General features: G+C 40.0%; 1 protein-coding gene across 3 annotated transcripts in view; it reads right to left on the bottom strand.

Moving 5' to 3' along the window:
• Positions 1–22,580, bottom strand: part of CDC42SE2 (CDC42 small effector 2) — a 99,677-nt gene that overhangs the window by 63,252 nt on the left and 13,845 nt on the right. The gene's annotated exons all lie outside the window — the stretch shown is intronic.

Consider the following 22,580-nt stretch of genomic DNA (forward strand, 5'->3'; position numbering starts at 1 on the left):
CACTCAATTAGGGAGCAAAAAACTGCACAGAACAATTTCATCTTCCTCTCTCCCCATCATTAACTGGTTCATATGAAAACTCAAATTAAATACCAGATTCACTAAGCACCAAGTTCAAACTAAGCAACCTGCATTTCAAAAGTTATAAAGTGTTTATTACAGTCACCGCCCTTTCCTATCATATAAATTTACTGTAGTATCTGTAAGTATGCCAGGTGCAACTCTCACACAAGGCTGCCCATTGGACAGAATCAATCACTCTCTCTCTTTCTCTCTCTCTCTCTCACACACACACACACACACACACACACACACACACACACACACATGGTAGACCTACACAAGTATGGCTTACAAAGTTTGTTAAAGGGAAGCAACCTACATTAACCAAAAGATGCAACAAATTCAAGATTTATAATCCCTCTTGAGGGGAAAAAAAAAATCAGATCCTCTGGTAATATTGGGTCCACATTCCATGTGGTAACATTCCATTGGAACTGAGCAGAGAGTAATCCTTCAGATGGAGCATGGGCCTTAGCAGCTCTCTACATATGTTATCACTGTCTTTTATTATAACTCAGTTCAGGGCCTCCCCGGTGGCACAGCGGGTTGAGCACAGCGCTGTGAAGCTGCCCGCAGCCTCCGCAGCGCCAGTTCAAGTCCCACCCGACTGGAAAGATTCCCTCATGGCGCAGCAGACCTCTCTTGTCTCGCCCAGCAGTGTATTTCAGTCCTTCTGCCTGCTCTGCTCCCTGCTCTGTCTCTGGTGGATTCTCTCACCATCCCACACCTCTGGCCTGTACCACAGTGCTTGTATAAGTAAATAAATCTTGCAAAATACCAGTTCAGTTACCTCTCTGGACCATGTTGGCATCTAAGCTTGCTAATTCTGCTATGTATTTACAATAGTTCACAGGGCACATGTACTAATGTCAAAGCCAAGCATGTTTTTCTGCCTTGAGGATAAAATAAAGCAAAGGGATAACAACATTGGCTTTGGAGGTAGGGGGCCCTGTGACCTCAGACCTATTTTTAACCTCTCCAAAACAAAGGCAATTTAACATTTATCTCTTCACTTACAAACCTCCTTCTTATATGCATAAATAAACACACAAGCACTTAACACAGTCAACAAAAAATGGGCCCAAAATCTAACCTGTTCAACATGAACTGGTAATTCCAAAGCCATTGCGTCCTTGGTTTTCCTCATCTCAGTAAACTGCACTTTGATCTCTGTAGTTAAGTTCTCAAGTCCAAATGCCAAGTCCTTACCATATTTTCTTGATCCTCCAAGGCAGCTGATTCTCTAAAATATGTAACTTGAACAAACTCTTGGAATCACAGGCACAGAAACAACAATTTCTCCCTCAGAACAAATTACTTTTCTGAAATTCCCTATAAATTCAACTATTTAAATAATAACTTGAGGGGCCTCCGTGGTGGCGCAAGGGGTTAAGCACAGCACTATGAAGCTATCCGCAGCCTCTGCAGCATGAATTCGATCCCCGGCCAGCCAGGGAGCTACCCACACGGCTCAGCAGACCTCTCCAGTCTCACCTGCTGCTCCCCTCAGCAGCATATTTCAGTCAGTCTGCCTGTTCTGCTCCCCACTCTGTCTCTGGTGAATCCTCTTACCCCCTCCCCCCGCACCTCTGGCCTGTATCCCAGTTCTTGTATGCATAAATAAAATCTTTAAAATAAATAAATAAATAATAGCTTGAAATTTCAAGGTTCCATATTATAATGCATATTAGTATTTCATTAAAAGAAAAATGAAGACAGATATTGGGGATGTCTCACATCATTCCATGCAAGGTATTGATAAAGTGTTAAGTTCTGTAAGCTTACATTTTTCTTAAAATCTAAACTAATAGTGAACTTGAATATTATGCTTAATCTGAAAATGAAATTAAGACAAAAATGACTAAAACTTGTGAATCTGGAACACTTATAAAACACAAGATCAATACTCAAAAATCAATTGTTTCTATATAACAACTATTCAAAGAACCAGAAACTAAAATTTAAAAAACTAACTTCATCTATAATATCAGAAACTATGACATAAGATAAATTATCAAATTATATGCAAAGAAGACAAATAAAAGGAGATATATACTATGTGCATAAATTGGTGGACTTAAGGATGTTAACATGTGACTTCTGACCAACAGAAGATTCAAGATTCAACCAAAATCCCAGCATCTTTTTGCAGAAATTAATAAACTGATTCTAAAATTATATGGAAATACTAAGGAGTTAGAACAGCCAAAACAACTTCAAAGAACAGCAATACTGGAAGCTACGTATTACCTGACTTAAAGATTTGTTATAAAACTACAAATATCAGGCCCCCCTGGTGGTGCAAGGGGTTAAGACGCAACCTATGAAGCTGTCTGCAGCCACTGCAGCATGAGTTCAATCCCCGGCCAGGGGCTACCCACATGGTGCAGCAGACCTCTCCTGGCTCGCCCGCAGCTCCCCTAGCAGTGTATTTCAGTCAATCTGCCTGTTCTGTTCCCCACTCTGTCCCTGGTGAATCCTCTCAACACCCCCCCCCCAAATCTCTGGCCTATACCCCAGTTCTTATATGCATACATAAATTATTTTTTTTTAAAAAACTATAATTATCAAGACTGGTAGTGGCATGAAGACAAACAGATCAATGAAAAAAATTAAAAGTTCAGAAATAGAACTCTATATACAGTCTACTGGTCTTTCACAAAGGTACAGAGGCAACTCAACAAATGGAACTAGAGTGACTGAATACCCATTACCGTACACAAAAATTAACTCAAAATGGAGCATAGACCTAAAGGTGGAAAGTAAAACCATAAAAGTTTCATGAGTTAACAAAGGGAAAAATTTCTGTGGCCTTGACATAAACAAAGATTACCTGGAAACATTAAAGACATGATCCATTAAGAAACGGGAGTAATAAATCTTCATCAAGATTACTAATTTTTCTTTGCAAGAAAACTGTTAACATAATGAAAGACAAGCCACATCCTGAAAGAAAATGAGCTCATATCCAGAATTTAGAAACACCTCTCAAAATTCAGTAGTAATAATTTGCAACATCGATGGCACTTGAAGATGACTTTGCTAAGTGAAGTCAGTCAGAAAGAGAAAAGCAATGACCAAACAGTTTCACTCATATTTGGAAGATAAAGAAACAAAGCAAATGAACAATGAAACCTCACAAAAATAACTTCAACACTGACAAAAAAAAATAGTGGTTACCAGAGGAGAGGGGGAAGGAGGGTGGAGGAATGGATAGAGGGAGTTACAATTTGTGGATGGTGAATGATTATTATACAGAACTTTGGTGGAGGGTACAGTGTGGTATGAACACCTAACAAGGTATTAAGTTATACTACTGAAACACATAGTTTATAAACCAATGGTATGCATGCATAAAATAAATCTCAATAAGAAAATTCAATTTTAAAAAAAAGGGCAAAATGATCTCAACACATTCTTCATGTGGCAAATTAAACACATGAAAATATACTAAATATCATCAAGAAGATGCAAAAAAAAAAAGGAAAATGCTAGGATGTGAAGGAAGTGGAAGTCTCATGTGCTACTGGTGAGAATGTGAAAGAAACAGTACAACCACTTCAGAATCCAATTTGGCACTTTCCCTAAGAAAGTAAACACACAAGTACCAAATAATCCAGTCATTCCATCCCGAGGTATTTGCCTAAAAGAAATTAAAATGTATGTTAAACAAACGACTTTATTAGGGCCTCTGTGGTGGCGCAGAGGGTTAAGCCCAGCGCTGTAAAGCTTTTCACAGACTCTGCAGTGCGAGTTTGATCCCTGGCCCCGGCTGGCTAGGGAGCAACCTACATGGCTTAGCAGACATCTCCTGTCTTGCCCGCTGCTCCCCTCAGCAGTGTACTTCAGTCTATCTGCCTGTTCTTTTCCCCACTCTGTCTTCAGTGAATCCTCTCATCTCCTGCACCTCTGGCCTATACCCTAGTTCTTGTATGCATAAATACATCTTAAAAAAACAAAAGACTTTAGGGCCTCCCCTGGTGGCGCAGCAATTGAGCGCTGGACTGCAGAGCTGCCTGCAGCCTCTGCAGCGCCGGGCAGCGCCGGTTCATTTCCCGGCCGCTGCCTAGGGTCCCACATGGCGTGACAGACCTCTCCTGCTGTGCCCACTGCTCCCCTCAGCAGTGTATTTCGTCAGTCTGCCTGTTCTATTTCCTGCTCTGTTGAATTCTCTCACCCTCCCACACTTTTGACTGTACCCAGTGCTTGTATAAATAAATAATCTTTAAAAAAAAAAAACAACCAAAAAACCAAAGACTTTATTAGAAACTTTATTTGTAGTTCAAACCTACAAACACCTCAACTGTCCCTCAACATGTAGATACACAAAATGTAGTATAACCATTCAGTACTACTTGCAATAAAAAATAATGAACTACTGGGCCTCCCTGGCAGTGCAGCAGGTTGAGCAAAGTGCTGCGAAGCTGTCCACAGCCTCTACAGTGCTGGTTCAATTCCCTACCAGCCAGAGAGATACCCCCATGGTGTGGCAGACCTTTCCTGCCTCGCCCGCTACTCCCCTCAGGGCACAAGGGGTTAAGCACAGCACTATGAAGCTATCTGCAGCCACTGCAGCAGGAGTTGGATCCCCAGCCAACCGGGGAGCTACCCACATGATGCACAGACCTCTCCTGTCTCACCCGCTGCTCCCCTCTGCAGTGTATTTCATGCAGTCTGCCTGTTCTGCTCCCTGGTGAATACTCTCACCCCCGCCACACACTTCTGGCCTGTACCCCAGTTCTTGTATGCATAAATAAATAAATCTTAAAAAAGCAAATTAAAACAAAAAAGAAAGCTGTTTAGCTGATTGCCTGGGAACAGGGGTGAGTAACAAGGAAAGCATCCAATGGTTGGAAAGAAACAGCTTTGTGTGTGACAGATTTTCTTCATTATTTTGAGTGTGGTGATGGTTTCATAGGTACATCTGGTGCATAATATGAAATATAAATTATTTCGGTATATAAAAGTGAAAATAGGTAAGTTTGAAAGTCAAGGTCACAATCTTTCTCTTCAGAAACTAATTTTCAAAATATATCTCAAAAGATCAAAAACCATAATTATTTTTTTAAAGATTTATTTATTCACGCATACAAGAACCGGGGTACAGGCCAGATGCATGGGAGGGTGAGAGGATTCACCAGTGACAGAGCGGGAAGCAGAACAGGCAGACTGATGAAACACACTGCTGAGGGGAGCAACAGGCAAGACAGGAGAGGTCTGCCGTGCCATCTGGGATTCTCGTCGGCCAGCCGGGATTGAACCGGCGCTGCAGAGGCTGCGGACAGCTTCAAAGTATTGCGCTCAACCGCCTGCGCCACCAGGAGAGGCCCAAAAACCATAATTATTGATTAAAAACAAAATACCCCCAAATTAGTACTCTAACGTAATACAATTTGGCATGAGCAAAAAAGAAAATTTGGTGCATTTCAACATTATTCATTCAATTATTCAATAGTTCACAAACTACCTGTCTTACAAGTCATTTAACTGTCAATAAAAGATATTTTATTAATTAGCAATCAACTATGTACCACTACTAAAATATACTTCAAATTCTGCTTTTCATTAAGTCATGAAATTAGATCCAACTTAATTGTTAGATCTGGCTTGATCTTTGTACCATGTTAAATACCACCTCTGTAACCATTTGCCTCTTTATGTAAAAGAGAAAAACAGTCAAATTAATTCCTAAGTTGAATTTAACACTGAATTTTATTTAGATAATATCAAAGGTGTGTAGTCCCAGCTCTACCCAGACTTCTATTCTCCAGGCTAAAACAACCTCAATTCCATCGCATTACTATGGGGGGCTGAGAGTTGGAGGCTGCCACAGTTAAAGAAATGAGCTAATATTTTGTTGTTGTTGGGTAATTTCTTTTACAATATAGGAAAGAATATTTTCTCTACAATAGTGAGAGAGAGAGAGAGAGAGAGAGAGAGAGAGAGAGAGAGAGGAGGAGAGAGAGAGAGAGAGAGAGAGAGAGAGAGAGAGAGAGAGAGAGAGAGAGAGAGAGAGAGAGAGAAGCAAGTAATGGGAAGGGAACGGGCAAACTGGCTGCACGAGAGAAAAAGAGAATGGAATAGGAAGCAACATAGGAGCCTGCTAAAATCTTGCTACTCAGATTTGCCCTGCTACACTGGTGGTTGATTTACTCCTCTTCCCCTTCCCGTTAGCCATTCAAGAGAGGGGTTGGGGCACACTGATTCACAGCAGGTGATCTCAGGATCTATGGAGATCAAGATGAGTTAATACTTTAAAGGCCATCTCAGAGAAAATGTTAGTTCTGCATCATCTGAAACGGCAGAGCTCAAGCTGAGTGCAGGCAGGCCTTCCTTACATCCCACATATTAGAATATCTAAGTCCCTCCACTAAAAGGTGGAAGACAGCCGCCTCCTGAGGCCAAAATGTTGACTAGTGATTCAAAAATGCCAGATACAGCTGATTTAGACTCTTTATGATTCCTTCCAATCTTCAGATCCTCTTACAAACTTAGAAACAAAAATCTATTTTTAAGTGGCCAAATCCACTATAATTCAAAAGCTTTAAATTAATTAAACTATGAAAAGCTGAAGTCCTAAATCTTACTGTAACATTTTTAGTTTCCACTTAACCCCAAAACAGAGTGGCTTAAACTATCAGTCTTCAGCCCTATTAAATTACTCTGATGTGAATGAAAAAGATGTGCTTAAGTATAAGTCGTATTGGTTTGCTCATTTAATGTCAAATGCTAATTCTTTTTCTTTTTCCAAAGAAACACACCAGCAGGGACAATTAACAATTTGTAAGAAATCTAATCAAATTTCTTCATTTTACAGTCTCAGAAATGTAAACAAATTTGCCCAAGTCTCATAAACTAATCAATACAATGCCTATTAAAAACGCACTATAGCAATGCAAAGTATCACTGCCCTTTATTTCCTCTCTTAACATACACTGCAAAGAAATGCATAGAAACATGTAAGTGAAAAGTTATGTGGCCAGTCATGGCGTAGCCAGTGTTGACACTGTTAAAGACTCAAGACCTCTTGGGTTTGCCTCTTGCTATTGTTTGGTAGTGCTGTTAACATTCCTAGACCCTGAACGTGTAGAATGAAGTAAGGTGACAGAAATGGATCTAGGTGAGGATACAGATGTGGGGATCCGTGAACAAGGCAGAAATTTTTAAACAGAGAAGCATCTATTTTCAATTGCTGGAGTTTCAGAATCTGGTGGAAAAGAATTGCATATGCCTTAATAAGAAATAGAAAAGGACTGAATGAGGTAATAAAGACGGGCTCTTGATGGAAGTGCAAAATGGTACAACCACTTTGGAAACTGGTGATTTTTCTTATGAAGAAATACACACTTGTACTTACTTTGCACCCAAACAAAACCTCTCTCAAGAGAAATGAAAACATATGTCAACATAAAGAATATGGACTAGAAGAGACAGTACTGATATCAGTTAATAAAACAGTCTCTGGAGTCAAGCCGTCAGGGTTGCATTCTGGTTCTGCCACTTATTAGTGTTAGCTTTAGGGAAAGGTATTGAACATCTCTCACTTTCCAAAACAGAAACAATTCATAAAATCTTATAAAGCTTAAATTAGGTTAATACCTGTAACATGCCTAGCACATGGTCTAACACAAAGCCTTCGGAAGTGGGCTATCAGAAGGGGGTGGGGTGTCTATATGACCTACATTATGCTGGTAATTTTCTTAGCAACTCAGAGGACTTTTTTTAATACATTTACAAGCCCATAGCAACTATAGTACAATGTAATATTTAAGCGTTTACTTCGCCAGAAATTAAACCCAAGCATATATGCTCTACTAATATTTGACAAGGGTGCCGAGAATACTCAATAGAGAAAGAGTTAGTCTCTTCAGTAAGTGGTGCAGGAATCATTGGATATTCGGTGTAAAAGAATAAAACTAGAACATATCTTGCACTACTCAAAAAATTTACCTCAAAATGAACTGGACTTAGGGCCGCCACTGGTAGCGCAGCAGTTGAGCGCTGGGCTGCAAAGCTGTCCGCAGCCTCTACAGTGCCGGCTCGCCGGCGAGGGTCCCACATGGCGCGCAGACCTCTCCTGTGGTGCCCACTGCTCCCCTCAGCAGTATATTTCGTCAGTCTGCCTGTTCTATTCCCCGCTCTGGCGAATTCTCTCACCCTCCCGTGCTTCTGACTCTACGTAGTGCTTGTATAAATAAATAAATCTTTAAAAAAAAATGAATTAGACTTAAATGTATGACCTGACATCATGGAACTCCTAGAGAATAACACAGGAAGAAAGCTCCTTGGCAGGGGTCTTGGCAATGATTTTTTTTTTAATATGACACTTAAAGCACAAGCAACAAAAACAAGTGGGACTACATCAAATAAAAAGGGTTCTACACAGCAATGGAAACCACCAACAAAGTGACAATAAAACCCAAAGAATGGGAAAAAAAATCTGAAAACATAAGAAAGCAAATAACTCAATAACAGAAGAAAGGAAAGGGAAGGGTGGGAAAAGAACCCAAATAAGTATTTCTCCAAAGAACATAGAAGAGAAGTCAGTGTGTATATGAAAAGATGTTCAACATCACTAGTCATCAGGGAAATGCAAATAAAAACTGCCATGAGATATCATGTCAGGCCTATTAGAATGGCCACCATCAAAAAGTGTTAAATGCAGGAATGGATCTGGAGAAAAGGGAACCCTGGTGTACTATTTCTGTCCTCTTACTCCTTTTTTAGTGACACTTGTTCTTTTAGCAACTAACTGGCTATCCATTTTCCATCTCTGTCCCTTTCCTTTCCACTCCCATCCCCACCCCTCCTTATCTCCCTTATCAGGTGCTTGGTGACCCCCACCAGCAAGTCCAGGCTCCTCTGTGGCCCTACACTTCTAAGTAACATCATATTTTTCAAATCTAAATTTTCTCAAATTCCTAATTCAAATTCCAGAATGAAATCTAGTGATCTGTAAACACCACCGCTACCAATATTGGACTAAACTTAGTCTTCTTCTCTGATATCTACATTTTAACAGGTAACTCCCACAGGAACAACACCTTAACCCAAAGTTCAGAATCACCAATAACATGAATTATGACAGTTAAGTAGGGAAGATCATTTGAGGACAATGTTCACTCTCAAATCAAACTCTTTTTTTAAAATCAAGCCATTTAAAATTAAGTGGATTTTTACTCTATATAGCAGAACAGTTGTTTTCTTTTTTGCTGGGTCCCAAATAATCCAGTCAAAAACACCGAAGACTCTTGGGCTAAATATTAAAATTAGGCAACAGTTAAGTGTCTTGCCCTGTACTCTCTCCTCATTGACTCTACAAATGTCCCTGTAGGTTATTCCAATTACTCCAAAGTTCAATTACCATACAGCTACCTACCCAAAGTTCTATCTCAAAACCCAGAGCTCTCCAGCTCAGGAGTCATTCAGTTTAAACTAAACACACATTACATGATTGTACACATCACATCTCCACCTGGAGGTTTTAGCTGTGCCTCAAGCTAAAGAGAACTCGACCTGTATTTTCATTATATTTCTCTCTTGTCTACCCAATCCCCAGGTCAAAAACCAGTATTTTTTTTTTTTACTCCTACCTTTCCATCTTTCTCCACAGACAAATATCAACCAAATTCTCTCAACTGCTTTTCCAATCTGTCTGCTTCTTCCCCACCCTAGAACCACCAGTCAATATCTGGGCAATATCATCTATTGAAAACATACAAAGGTGGGAGACTGTGGTGGTGCAAGTCTCAGCACTATGAAGCTTTCGGCAGCCACTGGTTGACAGTCTTAGACCCTGCAATTCATTCCCATTTAGCTAGAATAATCCTTCTAAAATGAATGTCTAAGCCTGGTTTTCTTCTAATACAAAATTCCCTTTAATAACTTACTCCTAAAACAGCTGAACACTTAATTTCTTTACTATGACTTCTAAGGGTTTTATGATTTGGCCCCCATTTTTCTCTTCAACCTCATTTATTGCCTTTTCCACTCAGTGTACAGTAATTGTGCCACCCAACCTTATTTTCTGTCTCTTATTCTCACTCCTGTTCTTTACCTCTTCTTTTAAGAGACATTAGACTTTAATCAAAATGCATCCAGAGAGAGCAGGATGAGGAGTCTGAAAATTATGCCAGCTAAGCAACAGTTTAGAAAATTAGGACAGCCTAGCAAAAAGCACAGGGGGAAGATCAACCTTCAGTATTTGTAGGTCTTAGCATATTGCATGTGAAAGAGGAAGCAGACTTTTCGTGGTTATTAGAGGGAGGAACTCAAATGACTACTACATGAAAGTTTCAGGAAGGTAATTTTTGGTTTAAAAAAGGGAAGAATCACCTAAAAGTGTAACTGCCCCCTAAACATACAGGCTTACCTAGAAAAGTAGTGAATTTGTAGTCACCAGAAGTTTTAAAGATCAAGAACACTGAAAGAATCCAAGATGAAGAATGTCAGACTAGACAGTATCTACAGTCCAAATCAAGATTCTGTAACACCCAAACTCATAAAATATTTTAAAGACAGCTGGATAACAACTGAATATAAAGCACATGACCATGACTTATCCTAGTAAGAAGCATCACATCCTAAGATTTCAGATTCAATTGCCTATTTCACAAAGAAATCAGAGAAATTACTTATAAAAGGAGCTAGATACACTATATTTTTTCTATATTAATGAATGTTTTAAAGACGAAACAATGTGGGATTGTTCTGCCCCCAACTCTGTCTCTGGTGAGTCCTCTTACCCTCTGCACCTCTGGCCTGTTCTTGTATGCATAAATAAATCTTTAAAAAAAAAAATTAAACGATGCAACATGTTCAGTAAGATTGAGAAAAGAGAGAGTCTACTATTGTTTTTTCAGATTTTATTTATTTTTGCGTAGAAGAACTGGGGTGTAGGCCAGAGGTGCAGGAGGTGAGAGGATTCACCAGAGACAGTGAGGAGCAGAGCAGGCAGATCTACCGAAATACATTGCTGAGGGGAGCAGTGGCAGCAGAGAGAGGAGAGGTCTGCTGCACTACAAGTGGGCCAGATCCCTGGCATAGTGGTGATAGTGCTGAGACTTAACCACTATGCCACCAACGAGGCCCAGAGTCTACTATTTTTTTATTTGCACCTCTGTGAGAAGTCAGGTGTCTAATGTCAATTGTTTTGTCAATTTGTCATTTTTTTTTTCAGACAAAATGCTTATTTCTCAAAGGGTAAATATTTGACATCAAAAGGAATATCAGAATGTACTGACTTTTTAAAAGACTGTAGACTAACAAACATTTGTTTCCCCATTTAAATATGAAACAAGGCAAGGAACGGAAGAATTTTAAAACATCTCCTAATGTTTTACAGAATTATAGTGGCCACGAGTACAAGAACTACCACCAATATGTTTAACAAGTTTAAATTTGCTGCCACATTTGATTTTATCTTGAGGTTACATTGATGGGAAGCCATTTTGCATAAGAGAAATGTACAAAAAAGGGAATAGAAAGTATCCTCTTGGTATGACTTTTTAAAAAGCATATGAAAATGTCCGCATTAGCAACTTACTGTCATCTTTAACTCACTATTTACAATCTCTGATTTTACAACCCTGGGAAAACAATATTCCATTTTCAACAAAATGTTAGCTTTCATAAATATGCTGTACGCTTAAGTTTGACTTCATTCAAGGAGGTGGGATGGTTTTTTCTACACACAGATAGAAACTTAATATGAGTACTACAATTTTTAGCTTGTAGAACATATACAGTTACACATATGGAAGGCTATCATGGGGGAGGAACTTAGTAAAATTGAAAAGACTGTTGTGAGTTGAATTGTGGCCTGTTCCCTCCCCTCTTAAAAAGGGAGATAATGAATCCTGTCCCCCAGTACCTCTGCACATGGCCTTATTTGGAAATAGAGATGCTGCAGATGTAATAAGATCATATTGGAACAGGGTGGGTCCCTAGTTGAGTATGATCGATGTCCTCATAAGAAGCTGGTTATGATTGAAATTATGCAGCTGTAGACTCAAGAGCTCTAAAAATGACACACAAACCCCAGACACTCGGAAGGGGCAAGGATTTCCCTACAGATTTCAGGGGAACATGACCCGGCTGACACTTTGATTTTGAACTTCAGCCTCCAGAACTGTCAGACAACAAATTTCCATTTGTGTTACTTCACTGTAACATGGACTCATCTTTTAAAAAAAAAAAAAAAAGAAAAGAAAAAGAAACCTGTTTACGGGGCCTCCCCGGTGGCAAAAGGACTTAAGGTGCAACACTGTGAAGCCATCTGTAGCGACTGCAGCACAAGTTCAATCCCCAGCCAGGGAGCTGACCCACATGGCAGGCACAGCAGACCTCTCCTGTCTTGCCTGCTGCTCCCTTAGCAGTATTTCAGTCAATCCACCTGTTCTGTTTCCCACTCTGTCTGTGGTGAATACTCTCACCCCCTGTACCTCTGGCCTGTACCCCAGTTCTTTTAAGATTTATTTATACATATAAGAACTGGGGTACAGGCCATAGTTGGGGAGGTGGTGGTGAGAGGATTCACCAGAGACAGAGTGGGGAGCAGAACAGGCAGATCTACTGAAATACACTGCTGAGGGGAGCTGCGGGTGAGACAGGAGAGGTCTGCTGCGCCATGTGTGTAGCTCCCTGGCCGGGAATTGAACCTGTGCTGCAGTGGTTGTGTCTCAACCCCCTCCGCCACCAGGGAGGCCCTGTACCCCAGTTCTTGTATGTAAATAATCTTTTAAAAAAAGAAACTCATTTATTCCCCTATACTAGTCTGCTATCTAGACCACTAAGTCTTTATTCATCATTTTCTTTTCAAAAAAAAAAAAGATTTATTTATTTATTTATGCAAGAACTGGGGTATAGGCCAGATGCGTGGGAGGGTGAGAGGATTCACCAGAGACAGAGCGGGGAGCAGAACAGGCAGACTGACGAAATACACTGCTGAGGGGAGCAGCGGGCACGACAGGAGAGGTCTGTCGCGCCATGTGGAACCCTCGCTGGCCGGCAGGGATCAAACCGGTGCTGCAGAGGCTGTGGACAGTTTCACAGCACGGCGCTCAACTGCCTGTGCCACCAGGGGAGGCCCAGTTTTTCCACCATTTTCTAAGTGAGTTAAGTCTTCACATCTAACTTATTCTGACTAGCTACTACATATATACACATATAAATACTTCAACATCACTCTCCTGTCCACAAATTATTCTATTCTCCATTCCATATGCAACCATTATTAACAGTTTGTTTCATACCTTTCCACTGAGATTCTGTGCTTTTAGTTATCTACGTATCACATATATATTTCAGTATATATACACATATACTAGTATACATTTTATGTATACAATTCTACACCTTGTTTTTACCACTTCGTATATCTTAGGAGATCATTTTGCACATGTTGGATTTACATGTATATTATCTGTATGTTATTTCCCTATACAGATGCATTATTATGTTTTTAACCAATTCCCCACAGATGGGCATTTAGGTTGCTGATTATATTTATCTTTATTAGAAGTTAGGCTGTTATAGGCTAACTTCTGACTGTCTTTTCACTGATTCCTTTCTTTGTTGTCCTATTTACAAGTGCAGTCCTCTGTGCAGTTATCTTGGCAATACCCATCTCACTTCCATGTTTATTTCTCACAGCACTTTAAGATATCTCGTATTCTATGCATTTTACTTATTTATTACTAGGCTTCACCAACTAGGATGTACATGCTAAGACAACACAAAATTTATCTCTATGGTTTGCATCTGAGTCCATAATTACCTGACACATCACTGGGCTAAATATTTATTGAATAATTGGTTTTTATTTAATCCCATGAAAGGAAAGCATACATAACTAAAAGGTAGAAGATAACTCTTTTCAAGGCAAAACAAGTCAGAGTTTCTAAACTGATCAGCAATTTGTCCTCTTTGTCTTTGATTTTTATATTTCCAATAATACTATCACATATAGTTTGATCCACATTTACACACTCTGAATCCAGTAGTGTCTCAATTTATTTCAGGACTATTTGACGAAAGGTAATGTTTCCTGGTCTTTCTAAATATTAACCCAAACAGTGGAAACTTCTGAACTCTTGTATGCTATGGGCTTACTGCATTAACAGTATCATTAACACAATTTCTTCCACTAGCTGTGCATTTTCAATACCAGAAGAGTGACTCAGTGTGCTATTATTTCTGGTAAATCCAGGAGGTGCTGAAATCTCAATTTATCTTGAGAAAGTCAATACCTACTTAATTTATCCCAAGTGCTAAACTGTGCTAAGCTGTGCGGTAAATTTTGTCTTTCTTTTGCAGGGGGTTAGTAGGCATTTCAATCAGGTCCTGGCTCTCCAGGGCCAAAAGGTAAAGTGGTCATTAACAAATTGCTCATTGGAGAGGGAAGGGCTGAACACTTTATAAAAGGATAAATGACAAAAGAAAAGCAAAAGGGCCTCCCTGGTGGCGCAGGCGGTTGAGCGCCGCACTGTGAAGCTGTCCACAGCCTTTGCAGCGTGGGTTCAAACCCAGCCAGCGAGAATCTCACATTTCGCCAGCAGACCTCTCCTGTCTCGCCCGCTGCTCTCCTCAGCAGTATATTTCTTCAGTTGGCCTGTTCTGTTACCACTCTGTCTCCAGTGAATCTTCTCACCCTCCCGCGCATGTGGCCTGTACCTTGGCTCTTGTATAAAAATAAATAAAAATCTTTAAAAAAGAAAAGCAAGATCTTACTCATTTTTAGATCACTGAAATCTGACAAATATACTATCAAGATATCTCTAAGTTCAACTGTTCAACATTCAAATTAACAAGTACATATTTTTCAGTACGAATAATGCCCTTTTTTGCATAGAACTGGTTTGTAGGCCAGAGGTACAGCGGGTGAATAGATTCACAAGAGACAGAGTAGGGAGCAGAACAGGCAGATCTACTGAAATACACTGCTGAGGGGAGCAGCAGGTGAGACGGGAAAGGTCTGCTTAGCTCCCTGGCCAGGCACTGAATTTAGGCGATAGCACTGAGTGTGCTGAGACTTAAACCCTAGGCCACCAGCAAAGTCCAATGCCCATTTTAAAGACTTTTCATTTATTTATGCATACAAGAACTGGGGTACAGGAACTCCCCGGTGGAGCAGCGGGTTGAGCGCAGCGCTGTGAAGCTGTCCACAGCCTCTGCAGCACAGGTTTGATTTCCAGCCAGCCAGGGAGTTACCCACATGGCCCGGCAGACCTCTCCTGTCTCACCCACTGCTCCCCTCAGCAGTGTTTTCAGTCATCTGCCCGTTCTGCTCCTCCATCTGTCTCTGGTGAATGCTCTCACCCTCCTGAGCCACTGGCCTATACCCCAGTTCTTGTATAAATAAATAAATCTTTAAAAAAAAAGAACTGGGGTACAGATCAGAGTTGTGGGGGGGGTGGTGAGAAGATTCACCAGAGACAAAGTAGGGAGCAGAACAGGTGGAATGACTGAAATACACTGCTGAGGGGAGCAGTGGGCCGAGAAAGGCTCTCCTGCTGAGCCATGTGGGTTAGCTCCCTGGCTGGGGATCAAAAGCATGCTGCAGTGGCAGGCAGTAGCTTGACAGCACTGAGACTTAACCCCTGAGCCACCAGGGAGGCCCCAGTAATCATTTATTCTAAGAATAAAACAAAACTGGTTCCCTAACAACTTTAATCCCACCTACTTCTGCTTATGTACAACCTTATCTGTTACTAAAAGCCAGATAACCTCTAAATTTAGCAGGAACTATTTAAAAAGATTCAGTGGGTACTGGGTCACATTTGAAGGGCTCTGTGCTTAAGAGCATAAGGGAAAAAATGAAATTTGCAAGATAAACTAGATGTACATGATAATGTTGATGTTATATGTATCTTCAAAACTGTTTCTGAAATAGGTAAGAATTTATTTTTGTGAAAAACAGCTATAGTCATTCAACAATAATTTGGAGATTTACTTTGTTTATGAGAAAAAGGAGACTGCTTGTGAAGAGTTCCCCACACAAGAGCTTTACATTAGGGCCTCCCTGGTGGCCTAGGCTTAAGTCTCAGCGCTATATCACCTAAATTTAATCCCCAGCCAGGGAGCTAACCCAAATATGGTGCAGCAGACCTCTTCAGTCTCACATGCTGCTCCCCTCAGCAGTTTATTTCAGTAAATCTGCCTGCTCTGCTCCCCACTCTATCTCTGGTGAACCCTCTCACCCCCTGCACCTCTGACCTACACACCAGTTCTATGCAAAAATAAATCTTTTTTTAAAAAGAGTTTTATATTGATGCATGTTTTCTTCATATACTTTTAAAGTTTTCTGTTTTACATTCAATTCTGGAAAACTGAGACTTTATCTTGGTATAGAGTATAGGTAGAAATCCAGTTTCCTTTTTTCTATTTTGGCAATCACTTCCATGAGGCTCCAATCACTATGTTTACCACTGTAGCATACCATAAAAACTACACTGGTTTCATCACAGAAGTCAGTTCTATAGTTTGGTGTCAAAACAGACCTTTCAAGGCAAAATTTTAAAATGTGATAATTTACTTTTAAGGATAAACACGCAATACCAACTAACACAGAAGATAAGCTGCTCTCTTAACGGAAAGGGGTTCAACCGTGTAAGGGTTGATCCCTTCCAGGTGGTCTAGACAGCTTTAATTTTACTTCATTTCCACATCTCCAACTTTCTTCCATACTCTTTTTTTAAAACTGATGTGCCCGGACATCATTCATTTTCTTTTTCCACCTTCTCTTTCACAATAGCTCTTCTATGTTATAAGTCATACTTCTTAGACATCCCATAACTATCAATTACTTTTCTTCGAGTCTCCAACACAGCAGAAACAAGTGGGAGAAACCAATGAGACTCATTTAAACAAAGCAAGAAATACTAAAAGGCATGCCAACACTCCCTGCCCAATCAATCCATCCAGGAATCAGAATCCAGAAATCAAAATAGTCAAAATAGTCAAAATCCAGAAGTTGTCCAGTGCAAGTGTTCTCATGTTTATTAGAACTGAAAAAGACCATTTCTGCCAAGAAAACAAACCTAATTGGGGTGACAACAGGACTAAAACTATGTTTTTAAAGCACTAATTGCCATTAAAGTGAATAAGCAAAACCTATAGGGACAAAGTTTTTGACAATACTTTCTTTATAAGAATATATGCAATGTACAATACTCCAAAACTTGCATCTTTTGCAACTTTACAAAATAATGACACAAAAATTCTAAATGTTCAGATCTAAAATGTGTAAGGGAAGAGCACAGTTAAAAAAAAACTTTAGAGGGCCCTCCCTGGTGGCGCAAGAGGTTAAGCCTCAGCTCTGTGAAGCAATTTGCAACTACTACAGCGCAAGTTCGATCCCCGGCTGGGGAGGTGACCTACACAGCGCAGCAGACCTCTCCTGTGTCACCTGCTGCTCCCCTCAGCAGTGTGTTTCTGTCAGTCTGCCTACTCTGTGCTCCCCCCTCATTCTGTCTCTGGTGAGTCCTCCCCCCACACACACATACACCTCTGGCCGGTACCCCAGCTCCTGTATGCATAAATAAATCTTAAAACAACAACAAAAAAAAACTACAGAGTACTTATACAAAAAAGTTCAAAGACTGGGCCTCCCAGGTAGCGCAGCGGTTGAGCGCTGGGTTGGGAAGCTGCCTGCAGCCTCTGCAGCGCCGGTTCGATCCCCAGCCGCCGGGTGAGGGTCCCACATAGCGCGCAGACCACTCCTGCCGCCCGCTGCTCCCCTCAGCAGTGTATGGACAGTCTGCCTGTACTGTTTCCGGGTCTGGCTCTGGTGAATTCTCTCACCCTCCTGCGCTTCTGACTGTACCCAGCACTTGCATAAATAAATAAATAAATCTTAAAAAAAAAGTTCAAAGATTACATTAACTTGCTGACAAAGAATAACAGCTCTAAAACTACAATGGCAACAAAGTATTATAAACTTTTAAAGAGAATCCATTTGGAAAGTAGCTGGGGGGAGGGGGGTTTAAAACGTCAACATCAGTGCCACAAAATACTTATGACCAAAGCCTCAGTCCTTGCTCCTTGCAGGTAGTCAACAGGCATCTTAGAGCAATGTCCAGGTCAATGTAAGGGCTTTCTGCAACAACAGATGTTAGCCAAACACAGCTAACATGCATAACTTGCTCTCAGTTGACAGTGAATAACCTATAGTATTTGGAAGTTTTTAGCATTATTTTGTTTTAGCATTATTCTTTTTAATGAGATGCTAATCATACTAAATAACCACTTAACAGTTTGATACCTCATGAAATGTGGACTGAAAAAAAAAAGTGACTTGTAGTGCTCTCAATATTTTATGAGAAAATGAAGACATTTTTCAGAAAACTCATTATCAAATATTTATAAGGGCCTCCCCAGTGGCGCAGCAGTTGAGCGCTGGGTTGCGAAGCTGCCCGCAGCTTCTGCAGCGTCGGTTCGATCCCCGACCACCAGGCGAGGGTCCCACATGGCGCGCAGACCTCTCCTGCCACCCGCTGCTCCCCTCAGCAGTGTACTTCGGTCCTTCTGCCTGCTCTGCTCCCGCTCTGGCTCTGGTGAATTCTCTCACCCTCCCGCACTTCTGACTGTACCCAGTGCTTGTATAAATAAATAAATAAATCTTTAAAAAAAAAAGTTTAAAAAATATATAACATTGTTTCATTCTAGATTATAAAGGGGAAACATTTACTAGCTCATCCATTCTTTTTATCGGTATTTTTCCCATTTTAACAAAATAATAAACTGAGGTCACATAATTGAATAGAAAATGAAACTAATTATGTACTACTTTAATTTTATAAAAACCCAACAAATAAGAGATGAAATAAGGAGATTTTACAGCTCTATATTTTGGGAATATTTCACTTTTTCATTCCAGAAGAAACAATGCAAAAGAAGTTTCTACATTAGTAAGACTTCTACATTAGTAAGCATTAGTAAGACTTCATTGCCAACTGGAAATGCTAAAACTGACATACGACTTTATGAACATAACAGAAAAGGAATGTCTCAATTAAAGAAAAAAGTATTTCTGGACAAATCAAATCTAAATATGGTGTATTAATCTTACCACCTTCAAAATCTGCTATACATAAAACCTTAACTAAAAAAGGGATTCTGATGAATGTTAGATATGCTAGATTAGTCAAGGAGCACTTGGCATTCATTCTTTCCCACCACTCCCTGCACTTAACCTCCTGAACCTGAGGAGCAGAAATGCTAAAAAAGAAAAAAAAAAAAACAAAAACACATTTCCCAAACTTGCCCTTGTGGTTAGCATTCGTGTGTAAATCAGATTTGGCTGGGAACAAGGCTCCTTAAGAGAAAGCAAAAGTGAGATGGATGCTAACTTTATACTGCTGACCTAAGTAGTAAGCAATGACACAAAAAAAGTTAAAAAAAAGAAAAGAAAAGAAAAGAAATGCATGTTTATTTAGGAACAGCTGCAGTAACCAAACTCAAGTCACTAGATACACAAGCAGGGATAGCCCCAGATTCAGTGTTTCTATGACTGGCTCCCAGATTCAGTTCTCTGACCTCTCAGCTATGGTATCAATGCTCTGAAATATATTAATCCAATGATGGTCACCTGACCGCAGCTGTTCCAGACCAGCCTTATCACACAGGCAATGATGTTTGATAAGCACTAAGTTCCCTGTGCAAAATATTTTTCTGCCTGAAAAATCTTAAAAGTTGTATTTGTTCCTTGCAGTGACCGCTAAAAGATACAGTATTGTTAAATTTTAAATGTTTCTGGTATTTATCCTCCTTGTCCCATTTTAGAAGTCAAAAACATAAAAATTTGTTTTTTCTATACTACAATTAAGGTCACAAAGAATTTAAAGTTCTATTAGCAGTAGTCCAAAAGGATTTTGTTTATATGTAATAACTGGATCAACATAAAACTGAAACACTTGTAACACTGAAGCATCTGTCATTAACATACAAAGCTATAGTCATTTTTTTAAATGTTTCTTTTACTCTAATTACAAAGTAAACACAAACTTGGGGTGGAAAATATGAAAATGATTAAACTTGATAATCATTGTCCCAAAGTTATATACACTGAATAGCAACTGCATATGTACAGTTTTGTATCCTACTTTAGCATGCAGATAATTATTTCTCCTGGACCTCTCCATAATAAATTACTAATGAATGGTACACCTAGATATATCTACCTAACATAGAAAAAGGAATGAGAACTGAGAAGTGCTATGACATGGATGAATCTAGAATAACATTATGCTAAGTGAGAGAAGCCAATCATTAAGGCCATATATTCCTTATATTGCTGAAGAAAGCATAAAATGGTGCAGCCACTTTGGCAAATGTTCTAATAATTTCTTAAAATGTTAAACATTGTTACCATATAACCTGACAATTTAACTACTAAGTATATGCCCAAGATCAACTAAAACATACATCCATGCAAATAATTATACACAAATGTTCACAGCATCATTCATAATCAGAACATGAAAACCCAGATATACAGTAACGAATAAAATGTGTTTTATCTACATAACTAATATTCAGCCACAGGGCCTCCCTGGTGGTACAGGGGTTAAAGAAAGCACTACTGTCAGCCAGTGCAGCTTTAGTTCTATCCCTGGCAGGGGAGCTACCCACATGGCGCAGCAGACCTCTCCTGTCTCCCCGCTGCTCCCCTCAGCAGTGTATTTCAACAGATCTGCCTGTTCTGCTCCCCATTCTGTGTCTAGTGAATCCTCTCACCCCCCACATCTCTGGCCTGTACCCCAGTTCTTGTATGCATAAATAAATCTAAAAAAAAAAAAAGATCTGTATGGCTTTTTATCACTAAGGGCATTCCAAGAGTTTTAAGGGATCTATGCCAGAAAGAAAACTAAATACACAGTCCTTATTATAAATCACAGCATCATGAGTCTTCATTAAAACCACTTTAAAAGAAAATAACCTTTCTTCCAAAAAAAAAAAGGTGGGGGTGACAGGTTATATACTTAGTATATACTGTCAAAGACATAAATACTGGGTTCCATTCTTTCACAAGCTTCCTTTGGCAATAATATCTGGACCTATGTCATCATACTCAAGTAAATTAGCACCATTTTTTAAATCTTAAACTTGGTAATAAATGTATCATTCCACACTTTCTATATATCTTAGCCTTATATTTTCTTACGCAAAGGTCAGTTTCTAACCTTTAAAAGCACCTTAACTCCTATACAATTGTAATACTATACAAATATTTCAAGATCTCAGGATAGAAATTGCTTTCTAACATAGTAGTCAGCTGTAATTAACTAATCCTAACTCAAATAACTTGAAAACTTTCCTTAAAATCAGGACTTTTAAAAACTGTTGCAAGTAGGGCCTCCCCGGTGGCGCAGCGGTTGAGCGCTGGGTTGCGAAGCTGCCCGCGGGGGCGCCGGTTCGATCCCCGGCTGCTCCCCGGCCACCGGAGGAGGATCCCACATGGTGCGCAGACCTCTCCTGCCACCCGCTGCTCCCCTCAGCAGTGTACTTCGGCCCTTCTGCCTGCTCTGCTCCCCACTCTGGCTCTGGTGAATTCTCTCACCCTCCCGCGCTTCTGACTGTACCCACTGCTTGTATAAACAAAACAAACAAATATAATAAATAAATAAAAACATGCCTCTATAAAAAAAAAAAAACTATTAAAAAAAAAAAAAACTGTTGCAAGTAATACTCCCTCATCAGACAGATAAATTAAAAGGCCACTATGGGGCCTCCCTGGTGGCACAGCGCGGGTTCAATTCCCTGCCGGCCAGGGAGATTCCCACATGGTGTGGCAGACCTCTCCCGTTGCGCCTGCTGCTCCCCTCAGCAGTATATTTTGGTCCTTCTGCCTGTTCTGCTCCCAGCACTGTCTCTGGTGAATCCTCTCACCCACCTGCATCTCTGGCCTGTACCCCAGCTCTTGTATACATAAAATAAATCTTAAAAAAAAAAAAAAAGACCACTATGACGTAAGTCCAACCGGGTTACATAGTTCCTCTTTCCTGACTGCAATTCACTTTTCAAGTGATTTCAGAGAAATTTTAAACAATATAAAGTAAAAAGGGAATGAAAGAATTAATAGCCTTTCTTCAAGACAAATACATACTGTATGCTTCACTTAAACCTAACAAATCTACTACCCTCACATAATAAGTAACCAAAGGGAAGAGCTTGTCATGAAGCAAGAATGTAGCATATGAAGTGTGCCTAACTCCAGAGTCCTCACTTCCCCCCCACACACACTTTTTGGTCACTTTACACAATGCTTTCAAACTCACTGACTCTGAAAGTCCGATAAAATTTTGCTTCTATCACTACTATGTGATTCATTTTTAAGCTTCTGCAGTGCATTATATATGTGAACATATTGTATAATGTTTCGGACCTCCACAACCCCCCTTTCCTGGCTTGTCAGTCATGAGAGCAAAACCGGTTATCTGCATAGACTTGAAGTCTGTGAAGCAGCTATGCAAAAATCTACTGCCTGCAGGTGAATTAGCCTTTTCAACCCCCACTAA

Source organism: Talpa occidentalis, unplaced genomic scaffold (genome assembly GCF_014898055.3).
Source record: "Talpa occidentalis isolate TD23 unplaced genomic scaffold, MPIMG_talOcc4v2.1 talOcc4.13, whole genome shotgun sequence".
NCBI classification, from domain to species: domain Eukaryota; kingdom Metazoa; phylum Chordata; class Mammalia; order Eulipotyphla; family Talpidae; genus Talpa; species Talpa occidentalis.